We start from the raw sequence: 19,177 nt of genomic DNA, 5'->3' as shown, positions 1-19,177 counted from the left end.
GATTCTAAAATACTGAATTTTACCGATTCGGTATTTTAGAATCGGTAAATCCTATGTAGCTAATAATTCGGTAAAAATTACCGAATCGTTAAGATTCGGTATTTATTGAATTGGTATATGCCGATTCGGTAATTTCCATTCATTCCTATGGGCCTGGAGACCCATAGGAATGAATGGCAATTACCGAATCGGTTAAATATGGAAAGAGTCAAGGGCGGCAGGGTGTCACTTTGACACCCAGTTGCACCCCTGAATAGTGCTTGTGCTTTAGTGCTTTAGTTATTACTAAGTGTTATTTACCACCAACTAGTAGTTGGTGGTAAATAACGAATCCTTAAAGCACAGAAGCACTCTTCAAAGTGCTTCCTACATGTCCTTTACCGATTCTGTAAATTCCGAATCGGTAAATGATGATTCAGTAAATACCGAATCGGTAAATACCGATTCGTTATTTACCGAATCCTCCCCTACATCCCAAATGCCCAATACCGGTCGGTAACGGCCGAAATTCGGTAATTTCTGCCGTTACCGACCGGTATTGGGCCATGTACATCTGGCCCATTGTTCTTTACTTTCTTCCCTTGTCTCAATTTTATAGAATGCTCCTTTTACTTAAATGTTTTTCTTCCTCCTTTGGCAGTATGGTATATTATTACTCTTTCCTGGATTGTTCAGGCATACTTGTAGAAGTGTGAAGAACAGGAGGGGACTAAAGAAGGACAATTTTTATTGGGGTCCAGTGTACCTGTCCGAAGAATATGTAACCAAGAAGTTGTACAAAGTTCCCCTGGGAATAATACCAATTATGTAGCGGAGTCTCTCTCTCTGCATTGACTTGTGAAATTGACAGTCAGGGAACCGGGCAGGTCCCTTGTCGGAACTAAGAAACCTCACACAACTAATAAGCTGGATAACATGTTTCATTCAGCCCTATGGTTGTCTTGTTTCATCATCGGCTTCCTGCTCCAACGTCAAGCTGGCGCTGCAATGCCTGACGGGTAACAACGGGTGTTACACTTTTGTGGAGATCTTTTGTTCCTTGCCGTGATTTGAGAGCGTGTGAGGGACCTAGAAAAGTGAAGTAGTGAGCAAGGTGTATTAAAAAAGGTTGGTTAATCCACTAAGAGTCCTTTATTCGTGTTGTAAACCACCTTGTTAAAAAGTGAAATGAGGGGTATCGAGAACCAAAGTTAAGTTAGTGTGGCCTCATTCAACCCTCATATGTGGCAATTCTTCAGCACCGGATAGTGCTCATAAACTAGTCAGGGGCCCAAAATGGGCTGAAGTGTATATAGTATACAACCTGGTGGGTCAATAACCAGAGCAGGCTGGTAGTCCTGCGAACAAGTCTGACCTAAGGGTATAAAAGAAAGTTATATTCACAGGATAGTACAAGCTGATTTCTTGCATATCACAACCTTCCAAAGTCTAGACACATCACCCAGGCATCAGTGATCATCCAGGTGCTCGGAGGTCTATAAGTGAACCCGTGAGGGGGATAAAAAGCACACAGAGAGGGAGACTCAAGTTACCTAATAAAATTATGCCGACCAAAGAGTTTTGGTTGCTAACTCTACTGGAGGTCTGTTTCATAGTGATACCATCGACTTCGTAGGTTAATATAGCGTTGATGAGGGGCCATTCTCACCTAAAATGGACTGAAGTATAGCAGGCGTGGTATCTTACCCTAGCACCCCATGTGTCAGTCCACGCAGCTGTTCTTGTGGGACCTGTGCTTAGAGGTAATTACCTGCAAGGTAAACAAAATAAGGGGTCAAATACCCCGGTCAGGGCCGACCAGTAGCCCACATGGAGTCCTGTCCCACCAGACTGCAAGACCCAGTGAGGCATACCACTCGCCATGGATAGCGGCGCCGCCTGCCGGTGCCACACGAACCAACAGGGCCTCAGTACACCCCGGCCAGGGACCATCGGTATGGGGGCCAGCACCGTCAAAATTGGGACCCATACGTGTGACGGACTGCACTCCCCCCTGGGGGAGAAAAAGGGCAGGTTTGAGTTTCCATTCGATGGTACCCATGGCCAGAGGCGACATGCCACCAGGTGGTAGCGCACGCCCCCCAACGACAACCAGCGCCGGCAGACCAGACGAGGGCAGTCTCCAGTGACCGCAGGATGGCGGCAGACCGAGACCCATATGACCTCGCTAGGGGGTCCGTCGGAAGCCAAAATCGACAGTTTTTTAATTGCAGATACACGGGCTTACCTTGATAGCGCGAGGCCAGAGCCATTCAGAACCTACCCCCACACTCCGGCGTGTAACGACACGCAGAACAGCTGGTGGCGTTCGGGCGACCCTGCCGCCATTAAGTAAGGAGTGTCTCAGTCCCGGTGGAGGGATTTTGGGGGCGTGTCCCAGGTGACGTCTGAGATCGACGCGGCCAATCAGGTGCCTCTAGTGTTTCAGCACGGAAATGGTGCACCATGTTGGAAGGGGCTTGTGATCTCTTATAAGGAACCGGGAAGCCCATTCAAGGACATCGGGCTTCGCAGTTTGTAAGTCCCTCCCAAGAGACCCAAAGGAGTATACAGTGGGCAATACTCAAGATTATCCAGGTGACGTCTATATGTCACGCCGCCAGTCCAATGTTTATGGAGTGTGGTCGCGGGACTGGCGTGATTCATTATTATACTGCGCCCATAGCGCGCGCCATATTGGAAAAGGGACTGAAGTCCATATTGATGGTGGAAAACGGAACGACCCTCCAAGAAATTAGGACTATTCGGATTGCTGTGTACTTAATCACAACCCAGTCAGGATAAGGGAGAATGCTTGTGGATAATCATCTTAGTTATCTGGCTAACAGGTTCCAAGGGACCGAGTCATTAAGCCCACAACTGTCTAATTGCAAACGGTGCACCCACCTCTGTTCAATTCTGTGTAGTGCTTGCTGACTAATGGAAGGGTGGCATTCTAAGACAACCCATTTCATGCTCTCGGCTGAATGTCCAGTCTATTTGCAGTGTTCATATAGACGTGTGTGTGACTTGACACAGCGAATGTTGCTGTTATGTTCAATTATGCGCACTTTCACAGTGCGCATCGTCATTCCTATGTAGTTGAGACCACAAGGGCATGTGAGCATGTAAATACATCTGCTACTGTTGCAGTTAGTGTGTTTGTTTAAGTGCCAAGTAAACGTATCTGATAGCATAATATCTTTGCCTTGTGTGGACTGAGGACAGACGACGCAATTACCACAGCGGAAATGGCCTACAACTGGTGGTAAATCCCAAAGTGTGTTCTGAAGGAGAGTGCTCGTCTTCTTAGGTCGGGTATGGATCAGAGTATCCTTCAGGTTGGCTGTTCTTTTAAAGGCAAAGCGTGGACGTGGGATATCTAATCCAGCTGAATTAATAATCCCCCAGTGGTTGTTAACCGTTTTTTTGATAAATGTGGAGTTTTTAGTGTAAGATGTTACACATGTAATGACATCCTCTGTAGCCTTCATATGTGTCTCCAGAAGGGCTTCTCTGTTATTATTGAGTGCTCTTTTGACTGATTGTTTGAGGAGTCTCGTCGGGTAACCTCTCTCCTGGAGTTTATGTTGTAGGGTGGAAGCCTCTCGTTTATAGTCCATTACTGAAGTACAGTTTCTGCGGATCCGCAGGAATTGACCGAACGGTAGGTTCTCCCTCAGTGCCCTAGTATGATGGCTGTTGTACAGGAGGAGGCTGTTTCTGTCGGTCTCTTTCCTATAGAGAGTGGTGGTGATCTCTGTAGGGTCCAACCTAATGGTCAGATCAAGGAAGGGTAATGATTGTTCTGATATGGTGCCCGTGAATTTGAGAAATGGGTTCTGAAGATTAATCCATGTGCAGAAGGCCTCACAACTGGTCCGATCACCCTTCCAAAAAATCAAAATATCGTCGATGTAACGACGCCATAGGGTCAAGTGTTCAAGAAACAGATTATTATCAGGGGAGTAGATGAAATTCTCCTCGAAAGAGGCCATGTATATACATGCCAGACTTGGCGCAAAGGTTGAACCCATAGACGTGCCACGGATCTGATGGTACAACTGTGATTCGTATCTGAAGAAATTCTCCGTCGGAGCTATGTTTGCCAATGCCATGATGAACAAGATAGGTGTAGGAGATATCCATTCATCCGATCTCAAAGCAGACTCTACTACCTCTAAAGTAGCTTGTTGGGGTATGTTCGTATATAAGGCTTCCACGTCCAATGTCAATAGGAGATCGACATCTGCCCTGCCATCCATGTCATCAATCAAACGCAGGACATCTCTCGTGTCCTGAAGGAAAGACGGAATTTCCTTGACTATAGGTTGCAGAAATTCGTCACAAAATTGTGACAAGGGTTCCAGGAGGGAACCTATTCCGGAAACGATGGGCCTACCTGGCACAGGGGTAACCCCCTTATGAATTTTTGGTAGCGTATAAAAATAGGGCGTTACCGGTTCGGTGATGATCAGGAATTCTGCTTCCTTCTTGGTTAGCCATTCATTTGTTTCACCCTCGATCACGAGACTCATGATGGTAGTAGTCAGGCGTTTGGTGGGGTCTATGGTGAGGGGTCTATAATGGGTACTGTTGGACAACTGTCGTCTACATTTCCGGTCATATTCATCATAGTCTTGGATAACCGTTGCTCCCCCTTTGTCCGCCTGTTTAATGACGATGGTATTGTCATTACCTAAAGCATGGAAAGCTTGTCTCTCTGCCTTGGTCAAGTTGTTAAATTGATTGATATGTGGTTTGTTAGTAAGACTGACTAGAACCGCTCTTTCAAAAGCAAAAATCTCCGGAGGGACCATCCCATCCGTGGGAGTGAAGGTGGAGGGTTTCCGTAGTCCTGTATCTGCACTTGCTGGTTCAGGTTTGTCGTCAAAGAAGGCTCGCAGGCGTATCTTTCTGAAGAGTTGTTTGATTTCAATCATTTCCTGGAAATTGTCTGGAGTCGGGGTGGGGACGAAGCCAAGTCCCTTTTCCAAAACTCTATTCTCAGTGGGGGTCAGGACTTTTTTAGAGAGGTTCACCTTCAAACTCTTCTCCCCCTGGTTATACTCCTGGTTTCCATCATGGTCTGTGGTGTTGGCTGATCCTGCCACTGGACCCCTTTCTGTCCGCCTCGCTTTCGCCCTCTTCCTCTGCCCCAACCTCTGCCTTGAAAAGGTGGCGGGTTCAAAGGGTAAAATTGTGGCGGGCCCTGTTGGTAGAAGGGGTACTGCCACGGGGGTGCCATGTGTGGGGGCCCATGGAACATAGGTCCTTGTTGGTACCCTGGTTGCCAGTTAGGGCGTTGTGGGAAACTATTGATCTTCGGGTTATGTCCTCCACTTGAGTCGCTACTGGTAGAGCCTCGCCTGCTGTTATTGTCCGAGTTATCATCCGAGGAGTAGCTTGTCTTTTTATTCTTAAAGCCATCCTTCAAGTACGGGTATACTTTCTCCTTCTCGAACTTTGAGATATCTTTCTGAAGTTTCACTGTTTTTTGATTAAGAAGATATTCGTGATGATCAGCCATTTCTTGATTGATGTCAGCTAGTTTGGTGGTGAAGTTGGCCTTGTTGTTCTTGTTCACCACACTCCTCATAGTGGCTTCTATGGCTGTGTTTTTCTCTAATAGAGCATCAGATAATCGTTTAGCTGTTTGGACAATTAGAAAGAGTAAATCTTTAGTGCATTTCCAGGATACCTGAACCCAATCGACCTTAAATTGTTTGTCTTCTAAGAAGAGCCTGGGTACAATGTTAACGATTAGGCCCTGTGGGGCAATATTGCTTCTCAGGTATTCGGTCATCATTTTCCCATGTATCGTGATCCTTATCAGTTCTTTCTTCATCTCGGTCAGAGGGACCCAATCATCATTGGAAGCGCCAGAGGCAGAGGCAGCCGGGGTGTTGAGTAAGCAGGGTGCTGCCCTCAGGGCTTCGGCGATGGCGTCCTCATCAAAGCTAAGACCCGGTACATCTTCCATATTTTCGCGGAGTATGGCCAGGTGTGAGTGTGTGTTGAAAAAGGTTGATTAGACCACGCATGTGGTGTTCTGGGTGAAACCCAGTGTGTGCAGGGCCAAAGGAGTGAAGTAGTGTCACTCTTGGTAACCTAAGTGTCCCGTGGGGGCAACCCACACAATACGTGTGAACAACAGGAGGGGACTAAAGAAGGACAATATTTATTGGGGTCCAGTGTACCTGTCCGAAGAATATGTAACCAAGAAGTTGTACAAATACTTGTAGAAGTGCAGGTTAGTGCTGGAAAAGCAGGGTGAATGTTTGTAAATAACCACAAATGTGGCTTCCTCACCCTGTTTCCACTGCATTGCCTTGAGCTCTGTGTTCACAATACATGGAGAAGGATTATCTACTCATTTTAGTTTGACTTATGAATGTATAGGTTGCACGTACATTGGGTGACTTCTTTTTGCCTGAGTTATCCGATCATAACTTATTTTTTTTTAATGTAAAAATTGCACAAGAGTGTCAAACATCGTTTGTAAAATATCCCTAAAAGTGCATGCTTCTTGGAAATAGTGCCAAACACATCTCTTGCCTATGTACCAAGCTGAATTTTCCATTCACTGGCAATTGGCACTAGTAAGAGGTCAACAGTGTGCTAGACATGACACGAGCACGGAACGTGCATGAACCCTCAGCAAAGAAAGTCGTTTATCACTAAATAAGCCACGTTTGTGTGGTTCTGGTGTTAGCAGACCTTAAAGCGCCATTCATTCACAGGAGGATGCAAATGCGCATTTCAATGCATCCATTCATGCTGCCAGTTTTCTTTTTTTTTTTTTGTAAGACCTTTATTGCTGTAGAATATTTTACACTGCCGAGAGACTACAACCCTGGGGCCGGCGGCGAAGTAACATATAGCATACTGTTATGATGGAGTTACACAGCCCATCAGCCGACAACCGCAGTGGCTACTGTTGTGTCTTACTTTTCATGGTATTGTGGTAATCTCACACAACAAACTTATAACAATAACTCTTAAACCAATGAATGAGACCAGTACATTCCAGCAGTAAAAGCAATGAGAACTGTGTGTACCATTGTGCAAACTCTTAGGCAGATCTTTTGGGCACTTAACCTTTTGGTAATAAACGTTTCTTATCGGCCCTTCTCTCTAGATCATTCATCCGTGTCAACCTCCAATGTCCGTACATAGTCCGTGAGGTAGCACCAGCAGTCCTTAGGCCTCGAGTTTGCCGGTAAGTCCTCCTCATATGTGAGAAGCTTATCCCTGCAGCCTGACATATCGTGTAACCATCTAGACATCTGAGGCACCCTTTTACTGTGCCAGCATTGTGCGATTTGTCTCTTGGCAAGTAATAGTGAGTTCGCGCAAAATTTACGTTTGGTGGCTTTGAGGTGTGGTGTTATACCTAGCAAGCAGGTGCGTATCGTGCATTCTATCGCCACTCCCCTGTATCCGAGCACAGAACCAGGCTAAATGTGCAAAGTCAGCTCCCACTGAACCACATCTCTTACATCTATCTTCCTCTTGCAGGCCATATTTACACATTCGTGCAGGTGTGTAGTATGCCTGGTGGAGAAACTTGTAATGAATAATGCGTAGGTTACCATTAGGAGTGAGAATTTGTGTCAATGCGCATGTCTGCTGCCATTCCTGGTCATTTAGCGGGGCCTCTAGTGCCGTGTCCCATCTCGCTCTAGCTCTCTCAGTGGTGTATGGTATTTTTGCTTGTGCTGCGGCGTATAGTCTAAACACTAGGTGTGATATGTCTTGTGTTTTTATGATCAGCTGCAGCGCTTGGAGACTCTCTGGCTCTTTAGGGAAGGTGGGGTAGTGTTCCTTCAATGCACGTTTCAGTCTATAGTATGTAAAGTAGAACAGTTGTGATTTATTTTGGATGTATGTCAGGTCGTCAATTTCTATAAATTGGCCTTCGTGAAACATATCTCCCATCTTCTCCATGCCTACCTGTTGTAACAGTTTCATGCCCACCCTTTCTCCCGTCACTGACAACGCCTGATGATGGTGTAGAGGCATTTCTGGCACATACAGAGGGGATTTATGCGCCAGCTGTCCCAATTTCCGCCACGCCTTGACTGTGGTGTCTATTGTGTTTATGTCCTGAGCATGGAGGGGTTGCCGCACATGTGTCAGGATAGCTGTCAGTGGTATAGGTTTCGCATCCCCTTCATCCACAGCAGTGTGGGTGAGGTATGGTACCTCGTGGTACCAGTAAGCTGCATATCGTGCCTGGGCGCATAAATGATATAACAGGAAATCCGGTACACCAAAACCACCTCTGATATGTGGGAGTGTTAGTGTCTGAAGATCAATTCGTGCTTGTTTGCCTGCCCATATAAGTTGTAACACGAGTGATTTTATGCGATGGAAAACTTCCCCGGGAGGTGTGATAGGTATGGGAGTTTGCGTAAGACATTCATTTTCACGATCGCTATACGATCCACCAGAGATAACGGTAGCTGTGTACACCGCATCACTTTTTCTTCCAGCCTGGAGATCGTTGTACCATAATTCGAACAGATCGCAACCTCGGGGTCTCCCTGGTATAGCACCCCCAGATACCTAATGGGATCAACCTGCCATTCCAGTGGGTAGTCAGTGTCTAGTGGAGTAGTCGTGTCCGTTAGTGGAATGATGGATGACTTGGGCCAGTTTATGGCCAGTCTCGAGTGGCCCCCAAATTTAATGCATTCTCTCAGTAGCGGATTCAGGTGAGTCGCAGGATCACGAACGTATAAAAGCATGTCATCTGCATACAAAGAAATATTAAGAGGCCTGGATGGAAATTGTAAGGCTGACGATTTGTGATTTTGGCAAATCCGACATGCCAATGGTTCCAGCGCTAGGGCGAATAGCAGGGGTGACAGTGGGCACCCCTGCCTTGTCCCACGTTCTATCGTGAAAGCGTCGGAGACGTACCCGTTTACCCTGACTATAGCGCACGGGTTAGTGTATATCAGGGATACCCACTGTACAAAACTTTGGGAAATCCCATTCTGTGTAGTATGGTAATCAGATAACTCCACTCTATAGAATCAAACGCCTTGGCGGCATCTAGCATAACCGCTACTGCTTTCGTAGAGGGCTGAAGGTAGTGGGCCAGAGCAAAGAGCGTTCTAGTGTTGTGGGACGTGGCACGCGTCGGTATGAAACCCGCCTGGTCAGGGAGTACCAAATTTTTGCTAGGATTTTGGAATCAACGTTTATAAGCGACAGCGGTCGGTAGGAGTCGCATAGTTCGGGGTCTTTGGAAGGCTTTATAAGAGTGATTATGACTGCCTCACGGAGCGTGTGGGGTAGTTCTGCCTGCTCAAATGCGGCCCCGTATAAGGCCACTAGGTGAGGAGCTAAAATATCTACATACTGTTTGTAAAATTTGTTAGTGTACCGGTCAGGACCGGGTGCTTTTCCATTGGGCAGTGATTTTATCACATCCGTGACTTCCTCTACCGTTATGGGTAAGGCTAGGTATTCCCTCTGCCCATCCGACAACCACGCTAACGCCACATCATCCAAGTAACTAAGTGTCTCCTCTGTCAAAGTTGTCGGTTGTGATTTATACAATGCCCCATAGGTGTCAACAAAACATTTAAGGATATCAGAGGCTTGTGTCTTCAGAGTCCCATCCGTTGATTTGATACGGAGAACAGCCGTGTGTGCCCTCCCCTCGCATATCTTTGCTGCCAATACCCTGCCAGGCCTGCCTCCCGTATGATCTAGCCATGTGCTTTTTATCTAAATATTTTATCTCATCGTCCACAAATGTTTGATGTTCTGTGTGCGGTTGACGGAGCTCCCCTAAGAGTGTGACGTCCTGAGTATCCTCGAAGGCTCTCTCCAACTCCCTCATGCCCGTTTCGCAACGTTTAATTTGCTGACGTATGTCCCGTAGAATGCCCACTGTGGTACTCATACACACGCCTCTCAGCGTAGCCTTAAAGGCTTCCCACAGTAGCCCCGGGTCCTCTACAACTGGTTTGTTTATCTGAAAATACTCCTTGATCGCTTTAAGAATGGTATCAGCGTAAACCGTGTCCGATAAAGCGCGAGAGTTAAACCTCCAGTGAAAGGGTGGTGGTGTGTAATTCGGGATTGTAATGTACAACAATACGGGATTGTGGTCTGAGAGTGTTCTAGGGTGAACCTGTATGTCCTGTGTCCACAGCGTAATGCTCTCCGTTCCCAGCCAATAGTCAAGACGTGACCAGCTATTGTGGATGGCCAAGATGTGTGTAGCGCCCGGTATGTCAGGATATCCGTGCCTCCACACGTCCGTCAAAGACAAGTCTTGTATCATGTGAAAGAGTCTAGTTCTAACTTGCTTGTGTGGTTCTGTGGAGTGAGGGGAGCGGTCAGCCTCATCCACCAACGCCACATTCCAGTCTCCGCCACAAATAATGTGAGTGTCTGTTAGTGTCTGTAAGTGTCCCCATAGCTCCTGGAAGAACTCAGGTGCATCTATGTTAGGTCCGTATACATTAAGCAATGTTAACCTCTGCCCCCGGAGTGTGCCGGTAATAAGGACATATCTACCATTAGGGTCCTGTATCACCTTTTGTGTCGTGAAATTAACGCCCTTCCTGACCAAGGTCATCACCCCCCTGGAATACGATGAATAGCTGGCCGTGTAGACCGATTCCGCCCAGCGTTTGCCTATGGATTGATGCGTGTTAGGTGCGATGTGTGTCTCCTGCAGTAGGGCCACGTCTATCTCCCATCTGTTTAAATAAGCAAAGATCTGTCGCACCTTTTTAGGCTGTGTGAGGCCCCGGACATTCCATGAGATGAGGTTCACACGATTTCTACTTGTAGCCTTTGTACTCTGGGTCATTTAGAGAGTGAAAGCAAAGATACCAACCACAACATATTAATCTGATCATGGCCCTTATACACTGCCATACACGTGGTCGCATATGTTCTTGTAAACAGTTATCATACACCAAAAAATCAAGTAATGTACTCCAGATGACTTGGTCTCTTAACGGTAACACCACCCCAACCCCCCTACCCCCACCCACTCCAGCAACCCAATCATGCCGATGCCTTTTTCCCATTCGAACCATTCCCTACATCCCAACAAAACTTTCTGCAGCTCCCATTAGAACAGAACCAAACTGGGGGACACCCTTGTGGAGGTCCGCTTGGGGCACAACTCAACATCCAACTTAATGGACGTGGACGGCTCTAGTAGCATTTGTGTTACACATGTGTGTGTCGTCTGGATGGCCCAATGCCTCCCACGCTCAACATATTTCTGCATATGGAACTTGAGCAGTGTTAAATAGTATCATGCTGCTATACAACACGTCATATATGTATAGGCGATCAAGCACATTCTCGTAGATCGGCCAACAGAGTGTAATGGACTTAACAAACCAGCCCTTCGACCAGGCTAGAACAAGGATCCCTTTAGCCCTCACAATGCCAGTGTCATTAAACATGTGTGGCTCGCGCCACCTTCAGGGTTCTCCACATTGTCGTCGTATGTTACAGCTCATGTGCGCTTTCAAGACTGTACCCGTGGACCCATGCAGCAAATACTTAGCGGGCTATGAAATGTTTATATGCGTTCAATAAAGTTCATTATAGCGCTCATATCCCATATTATCTGTGACAGCATGTATACTGCATGAATGATGGCACATTGTCTCTGAGCGGCCTCTGCCCCTCAGGAAAGTACGTTATGCGTCAAGGATGAGCTACAAACCCCCATATCCCCTGACCAGGTGGTGAGATCAACAATTCGCCGTTTAAAGTGACTGAAAAAACCTTACCGATGTCCATCAACGTTCGTTTGTCAGTCATTATTGTCCCTCAGTCCGAATCTATGTGCTGTTCTTCTCGTGCTTTCGTTTTAGCCTGTTTCGCAGCCTTCTTAACAAACTCTTGCGCTGCCTTTGGATTTGATAGAATGACTGCTTTACCTTGCCACATTACTCGGAGCCGAGCCGGGTACAGCATAGAATATTCAATATGGAGATCCCTGAGCCTGGCCTTCACGGACACAAATTCTTTCCTTGCCTGCTGGACTGCGACGGTGTGATCCGGATAAAATTCCAGCTTGTTACCTTGATGGGTGATGGGCCCCTTCTCTCGCGCAAGTCTGAGGATGGCATCTCTGTCACGATAATTCAATATTCAATATTCACGCCACAATGGGTCGCGTCGTAGCACCTGGTGGAGGATGTGGCGCCAAGGACCTATGAGCCCTCTCGACTATAAAGATGGGGGAGAGGGCCTCTGGACCAAACAGTTCAGTGCACAGTTGTTCTACATATAGTTCCATGCGTCCCGTGTTTGTTGTTTCCGGTACGCCTGTAATGCGCACATTATTGCGTCTTGAACGCGCTTCCAATTCCTCCTCCTTCGCATGGATCACCTCCAGAACCCGCTCCATGCCATTGCATTTTCTTGCGGTAGCTCGTGCTTCATCCTCCACTTCTGAAATTCTGGTCTCAGCCGTGTCCAGTCGTTCGCCATGTTTTTCAATTTTGTCCGACATGCCATCCATTCTGCACGTTAAGTGATCCAGCTTACCGTTAATATCCTGTAAGTTCGATTGAATGGCCTGTAGTATCTTCTCCATGTTATTGTTGGGCGGCATCTCGGGCGGTCCGCCACCCTCTGCCACCTGTTCGGCGTTTTTAGGGGTCTTCTTGGCTTCGAAGCTGATCTTTTGTTGTTGCTTGTCCGGCCTCACCATTATCCCTTGCGGAGCGATTTGCGTTTTAGCTGTTTGCAGGGAGGACCTTGTTAATCTTGTGGACGTCACCATTATGGCACTCAGAGCAATGTTCAGATTGTACTGCTTACGGTCGCGGCCCTCCAGGGAGCCGTTACATATGCGGGTCACCTGCTGTTTTTGTCCGTCGCTTGGGGTCTTTGTCTGCGACTGTGGGGCTCTGTCACGCTTTGGTGACGGTCTTGTGTGGTCCGAGTTGTGTCGCCACGTGTGGGGTTAGTGTAATGACGCACCGCAGGTGCCGCGTCTCAAATCTTGCTCTATTGGCGGCACAGGTCTCAGCAATGGACTCTGGGTCAAGAGGTCTGCTGTTGCCTCATCATGGTGGTTCCAACGCCGTATCTTCAGAGACGGGCCGGGGCCCCGAGGACTCAGTTTGCGCTCTTCGTGTTTTGAATGTCAGTTATGTGCGCCGTACCTGAGGCATCGCCTAGAGTCCCCGACCCTCATCACTTGTCCCCACCAGCGCTGATATACTGCGGGCCTCTATCTGTGTTATGTTGACAATCCGGGTTCCCCCTGCCCGCGCTATCGATGTTCACTGGCCGATCCCCAACACATCGGGCGATCGGTGCTCAAGCGGGATGCTCGCCGCCCCTGCCTCTCGTTTGGGTCTTTGTTGTCAAGTGCGAGATTCTGGAGCGTAAAAGTGGTGGTCTGTTGTGATCATTGACGTGTCGCTGCGTGCGTCATTAACGAAGCGCTGTTTATTAGAGAGTCTTGCATAGCGCAATTAACGTGTCATGCACAATATAGGCTGTTGGTAGCCCTGAGTTCCACAATCATCTGCAGGCAAATTTCACCGCAATGTCATCCCCATGGTGGTATGCACGTTATTCTACCGCTTACATCCCCGGAGCACAGAGGACCCAGTTCGCGCCTTTGCTCTTATATGAAAGTTGCGCCATAGACAAGCGCGCCGGCCATGTCACTTCTCCCAGCGGTTCACCGCCACATTTCTCGCCGTTTTCCGTTTTAATATTATGTGTACCGCTGCTCTGTCGCACGGTATCGCCGCGTCCTCCCCGCTCTCTCTAACGATGCAAGTGCTGGTCGATCCCCGTCTCACAGGGCGCCACCATCTTGTCCCGGCCGGTCCCCGAATGTCGAAGTGGAATAGCGCCGCTTATTGCTGTCTTGAAACCCGGCCAGTAGTCATCAGGACACTCAACTCGCTCTCTGATCGCTCAGGCTCCACCGGTTTCCCGGCATCGGATCACAGAGTCCCACTAATTGTTAGACTCTGGGGGAAGACTTGTTGTGGAGCGCGGCGGCCGCCATCTTGTCCGCTGCTCCGCGCTGGCTACCTAGTTTCTCCGATTTCTCCAATTATCGTTTCATCAGCCCTTGATCGCACTGTCCAAAATGTGCCCGCTTCATTCAGACACCTGTTTTTGCCATTTGGTGGCGTTTTCGTGAGCGTTCAGATGGGCGCAATCCAGTTCAATGCCGGCTGTCCGGCGGAGCTGTGGTCTTACCCAGCCATCCCGCTGTGCGCCCCCTAGCGCCTCCATTCATGCTGCCAGTTGGACAGAAGAGGGACATTCTAAAACAGGATTCATGCTAGAAAATTAGCTGATAATCTTCCGTGGAATTAAGGGGAAAAAAATCTAGATCTGCAAGATGCATAACTAACCCGCCCGTCTCCTTAAATCAAGCACATCTCTCTGAGGTCCTTTTCTACAGACAAATCGCCACGGCATAACAGTTTAAAAAAACACCTTCCAGTGCATGTTCCTGAGTCATCGGACTGAACGCCAAGTAGAGATCCTCTGTGCTGGCATTGTGCTTCTGTGATTAAAAAAATGTATATATAGAGAGTAAGCCAAAAGAACAGTTTCTGAAACAGGCTTTAGACCAAATACTGTTGCACTTTACAAGTCCACAAAATCAAGGGCCCCAGGTACAATTTATAAATGGACAAAACTAACAGCAGGATTTTGATGTAAATCCACTATTTTTACTATCTAACATAATCCGAATGCACTGAACTTCCTGTTTTAAAGGTTTTAAACACGGGGAGTGCACGGCGGCAAGATGGCTGCTTCCAGGGGAGGCTCCGCACAGTCGACGGCCGCCTTTTCCTGAAGGGTCCGCACATCGTCCTTCTTTCTGCCCGCATTTGGCGATGTGTGTCTCGGAAACCACCGGGAGTGCTGTGGCGGATTTCCGAGCATTATAACGTGCTGAAAGATGTGTTTTTCCTCATTAGTTTATTCTGCCGGTTTTGCTTGCTCTCAGTGGCCCAATTTTGCGAGTTCTTGGAAAATCGAGCTGCGCAGCAATGTTTCCACATTAACTGGTGGCAGTGGAGGACACTCACAACAACTTTTTCTCCTTTTAATTTGCATATAGAGCATTTAACAGTATTACTCTCCTCAAACTTGTCAGCTGGCTTTTTATTGGTGCCCCTCAGAAATAATGGTCTTTTATGTGTGAAGCTGTATGGCATTTGAACATTTCAACCAAATATTTATTTCCTCCATGATGCATAAAGCCCTATTTTATAAATGGCCACACTCAGCTTTTTATTAAGGTGCTTTGTTATTCTTGAGCACTAGTCTGTATTATCGCTCACATTGTTCTACGCACCGAGCCTTCTTCAATTGCTCCCCTTTATGCATTTTCTTCATTTAACTTTGCCATTGCTCCTATTTTCTCACTAAATTGCCGTTTTTACTCTGGAGTTGTCAATTTACTTGTTCACTTTGGAAACAGCAATTCCACCTTCAGTGGTTCTTCCCCTTGGCTAACCTGCTGTTTGTCTGGCTCATTGCTCCCACATCTTCTCTCATTATATGGACTGTTCTTTAGGCTGTGTTTTTGTTATCTTCCTCTCTGGCCTATCATGGATACTACGCAGTCTAATAAATCCCACTGCGCTTCGGGTTCTACTTCTGGGGGCCGTAAAGACTCTACTGGTAATAATAGTAAACGTCTGAAAAAAGACCCCTCTTCTCCAACTAAGTCTCTTCTTCCCATCACTTTAGAGTTTATTATGGACGAGCTACGTCTCTTTTGTCCATTTATGACAGACACTACTAAATTTAAAAAAAAGTCAATCTCAGTCTTGCCCACTTGGATAATTTCCGACCCATCTCACTCCTACCCTTCTGTGCCAAAGTAGTGGAGAAGAACGTGAATGGTCAGATGGTGAAATATATGGAAGAGGGCCAACTCCTCCACCCCTCACATTCCGGCTTTAGGGCGAACCATTCTTCTGAATCGGCTTTGCTCTTCTCGACGGAACTGTTGTGCGGGAGAGTTGACGAAGGGCGGAGGCCGCGCTGCTGTTATTAGATCTCAGCGCGGCTTTCGACACCGTTTCACATCCCTTACTACTCTCCCGCCTCAGGGAAGTGGGGATTGAGGGGCCGGCCTATGAGTGGCTGTCTTCGTTCCTGGCAGATAGAAGATTTCAAGTCTGCTGCCCCCCCATATATATCAGAAGTACGATCACTAAGGCAAGGTGTTCCACAGGGCTCTATTTTGAGCCCTACTTTATTCAACTTGTATATGGAACCCATTGCCAAGTTGGTGGATGCCTATGGGGTGGAGATAGTGTCCTACGCTGATGACACCCAATTGGTGGTGACACTGTCCCAGCCCCCAGAAGAGGCAGCAGCTAATTTTTTGGCCTGTCTTGGAATGCTTGCTGGCTGGATCAACAACAATTGCTTGTGTTTTAATTCTAGTAAAACTGAGCTTCTCGTGATGGGGAAAGCACCTTCCATCTGGTCCTCTGCGTGGTGGCCATCTGAATTAGGGCCTACTCCTCACCCCTCGGAGCAAGTGAAAAACCTGGGGTTTAGATTAGATGTCAACCTGTCCTACGAACACCACACCAGAGGGGTTGCTGGCAAGTGCTATGGCATCTTAAAAAGCCTGCGCAAAATCTTGGATTTGCTCCCCGCAACCAGCAGGAAAACTCTGATTCATACTCTTGTTGCGCCTCACTTAGACTACGGCAACTCATTGTATACGGGCCTGAGCAAAAAAGGACTGCACCGTTTACAATGTGTACAGAATGTGGCAGCTAGGCTGGCACTAAATCTCTCTAGGAAGTCCTCAGGTAGCCGTGCTCTGGCCACGCTTCACTGGCTTCCCATCCGTGAGTGCATCACGTTTAAAACTATGTGTCTGGCTCATCGCATCGCGCAGGGTAAGGGGCCTGCATACCTTCAAAAATTACTGACCATGTATCTGCCAAAGCGACATCTGAGATCCCTGGGCAGCATGCTCTTCCAGGTTCCTCGTATCCACCTAGCTAGGATGGGTGGCCGATCATTTAAGTACCTGGCCAGTAAACAATGGATTTCGCTACCAATGGAACTCCGCATGGAACCATCGGAGATGAGATTCAGAAATAAATTGAAAACATACCTGTTTCCAAAATAAGGTGCAGTGCCCCGGTGCTTTCCCCATAACTTGTTATTATTATTACTACTACTTTACAGAGAATTGAGGAAAAATGGTCTGGCTTGGACATGAGACTTTCAGACGTCAAACAGAAGGTGAGCGACGCTCAGGACGTTATTGCTAAATTTGAGTCCCTCACTAAGGAAGTACACCTACTCAAAAAGTCCACAGAGGACCTTGAAAATCGCAACCGTCACAATAATCTGCGAATTTATGGAATTCCAGAAGGTTCTGAAGGAGCTGACATGATCTCTTTCTTAAAAACTCAAGTATTGCAAATTGTTGGCCTCCCTAAAACAGCTGATTTTAATATTCAAAGAGCACATAGATTGGGACCTCAAAGTGTGTCTTCTACCGCCAAGCCAAGTGATATAATCGCCTATTTTTTGCTCTTACTGACTTAATGACTATCCTCGCTGCTGGTAAACAACACAAGCAGATGTGTTGGTCCGGTCATTAGGTTTTTTTCAGTCAGGATGTGTCCAAGCCTACTGCCAGCATTTGCAAGGAGTTCCTAAATCTCCGACCTGCCTTGAAATCTATGAATGCACGCTATCGTCTTATTCACCCATGTTTCTTCAAAATGACATACAAAGGTTTTCATTTGAGGATCCTGCTGACCTGCAGAAGTTTATTCATACTCACTGAAAAGAGCGCATGGAACTTGGCAAACATTAATTGTCTTGTCTTTCTTTTTAAAATGTTTTTTTTCTTCCTTGTCTTTTATTTTCAAATTTTTTTTCTTTTCTTTTTATTATTTTAGGTCTCCCTTGTACTATGGTTGATGATCCCTTCCTATACCATCCGTTTGTCTTTGTTTGTTCGACTTCAACCATTGGTATGTCTTCCTAGATCCTGGTAAGCTCTTGTTTTCCTTGTCTCATTGTTCCATTTGTTTACCATGCCCTGTTCGGATTACTTCATCCCTTCCTCTCTATCCAATGTATATTGCAGTTTTCTCTTCTGATGTCCCCCCGGTGATGTCGTCATCTTGGTTTCCTCTCTCCGTCCCCCCTCCCTCAACAATGTCACTTGTTACCTCTTCTTTGTTCACTGTGACTGAAGCCTCTTGGCTTCCTGTCATCTCCTCTTTCCTATTTTCTTCAGGAGATATTGCTCCCTGCTTCTTATTTCTTCCTTGTTTCCATTTCTTCTTCTTTTTTCTTTTTCTTTTTTCCTACTCCTCTGCCCCCTTTCTCTTCTTCGAGTTTCCTCTACAGTCTCACGGTATGGTACCTTTAAATTTTCAGTGGCCTTTTTGTACAAGCTCTTCCTCCCTCTATGCTTTTCATGTCTTTTTACTCGTCATTTCATTCCTATTTATTTATTTTTTTCTTTCCCTCTCTTTATTTTATCTACTTTTTGCTTATCCTTTTTCATGGTATATAAATGAAAGGCTTACGTGTGATATCCTGGAATGTCAAAGGTATTTGCAACCCTGTTAAGAAGCAGCAGGTTTTATCTCATTTAGCGAGGTTAAAATGTCATGTTGCACTATTACAAAAGACACACCTTAAGTTAAAGGATTTGTCATCTTTACGTAAATAATGGGTAGGAAATGTTTTTTGTTCACCAGCTGTAAATAATAAGAATGGTATGGTTATTTTATTTCACAAGTCTTTAACTGTTCAAATGCAAAATGAGTTTCATGATGATAATGGTAGATGGCTGTTTTTAAATACCATTGTTAACAACACTCCACTTTCCTTTTGTAACATCTATGGTCTGAACGGCATTGACCCTTAATTTTGGAATGATTTCTCTACCCTTTTGTCTACACATGCTGCTGATGATTTGATCCTGGGAGGCGACTGCAACCAAACTATGGATCCCTTCCTAGATCGCAAATCTCAATCTAAATACGTTCCCAATAAGATGCAGAAATCCCTTCACAAAGCAATCTCTACCAGAGGCTTAATAGATTCCTGGAGGGTTTCTCACCCCGATAGCCTCAAATTCACTTTTTTTTTCCCAGTGCACAAGTCTCATTCCCATATTGACTATATTTTTCTCACCCAGCATGCTCTA

Source organism: Lissotriton helveticus, chromosome 2_1 (genome assembly GCF_964261635.1).
Source record: "Lissotriton helveticus chromosome 2_1, aLisHel1.1, whole genome shotgun sequence".
NCBI lineage: Eukaryota > Metazoa > Chordata > Amphibia > Caudata > Salamandridae > Lissotriton > Lissotriton helveticus.
The sequence above is the reverse complement of the archived record's forward strand: the minus strand, read 5'-3'. Positions refer to the sequence as shown.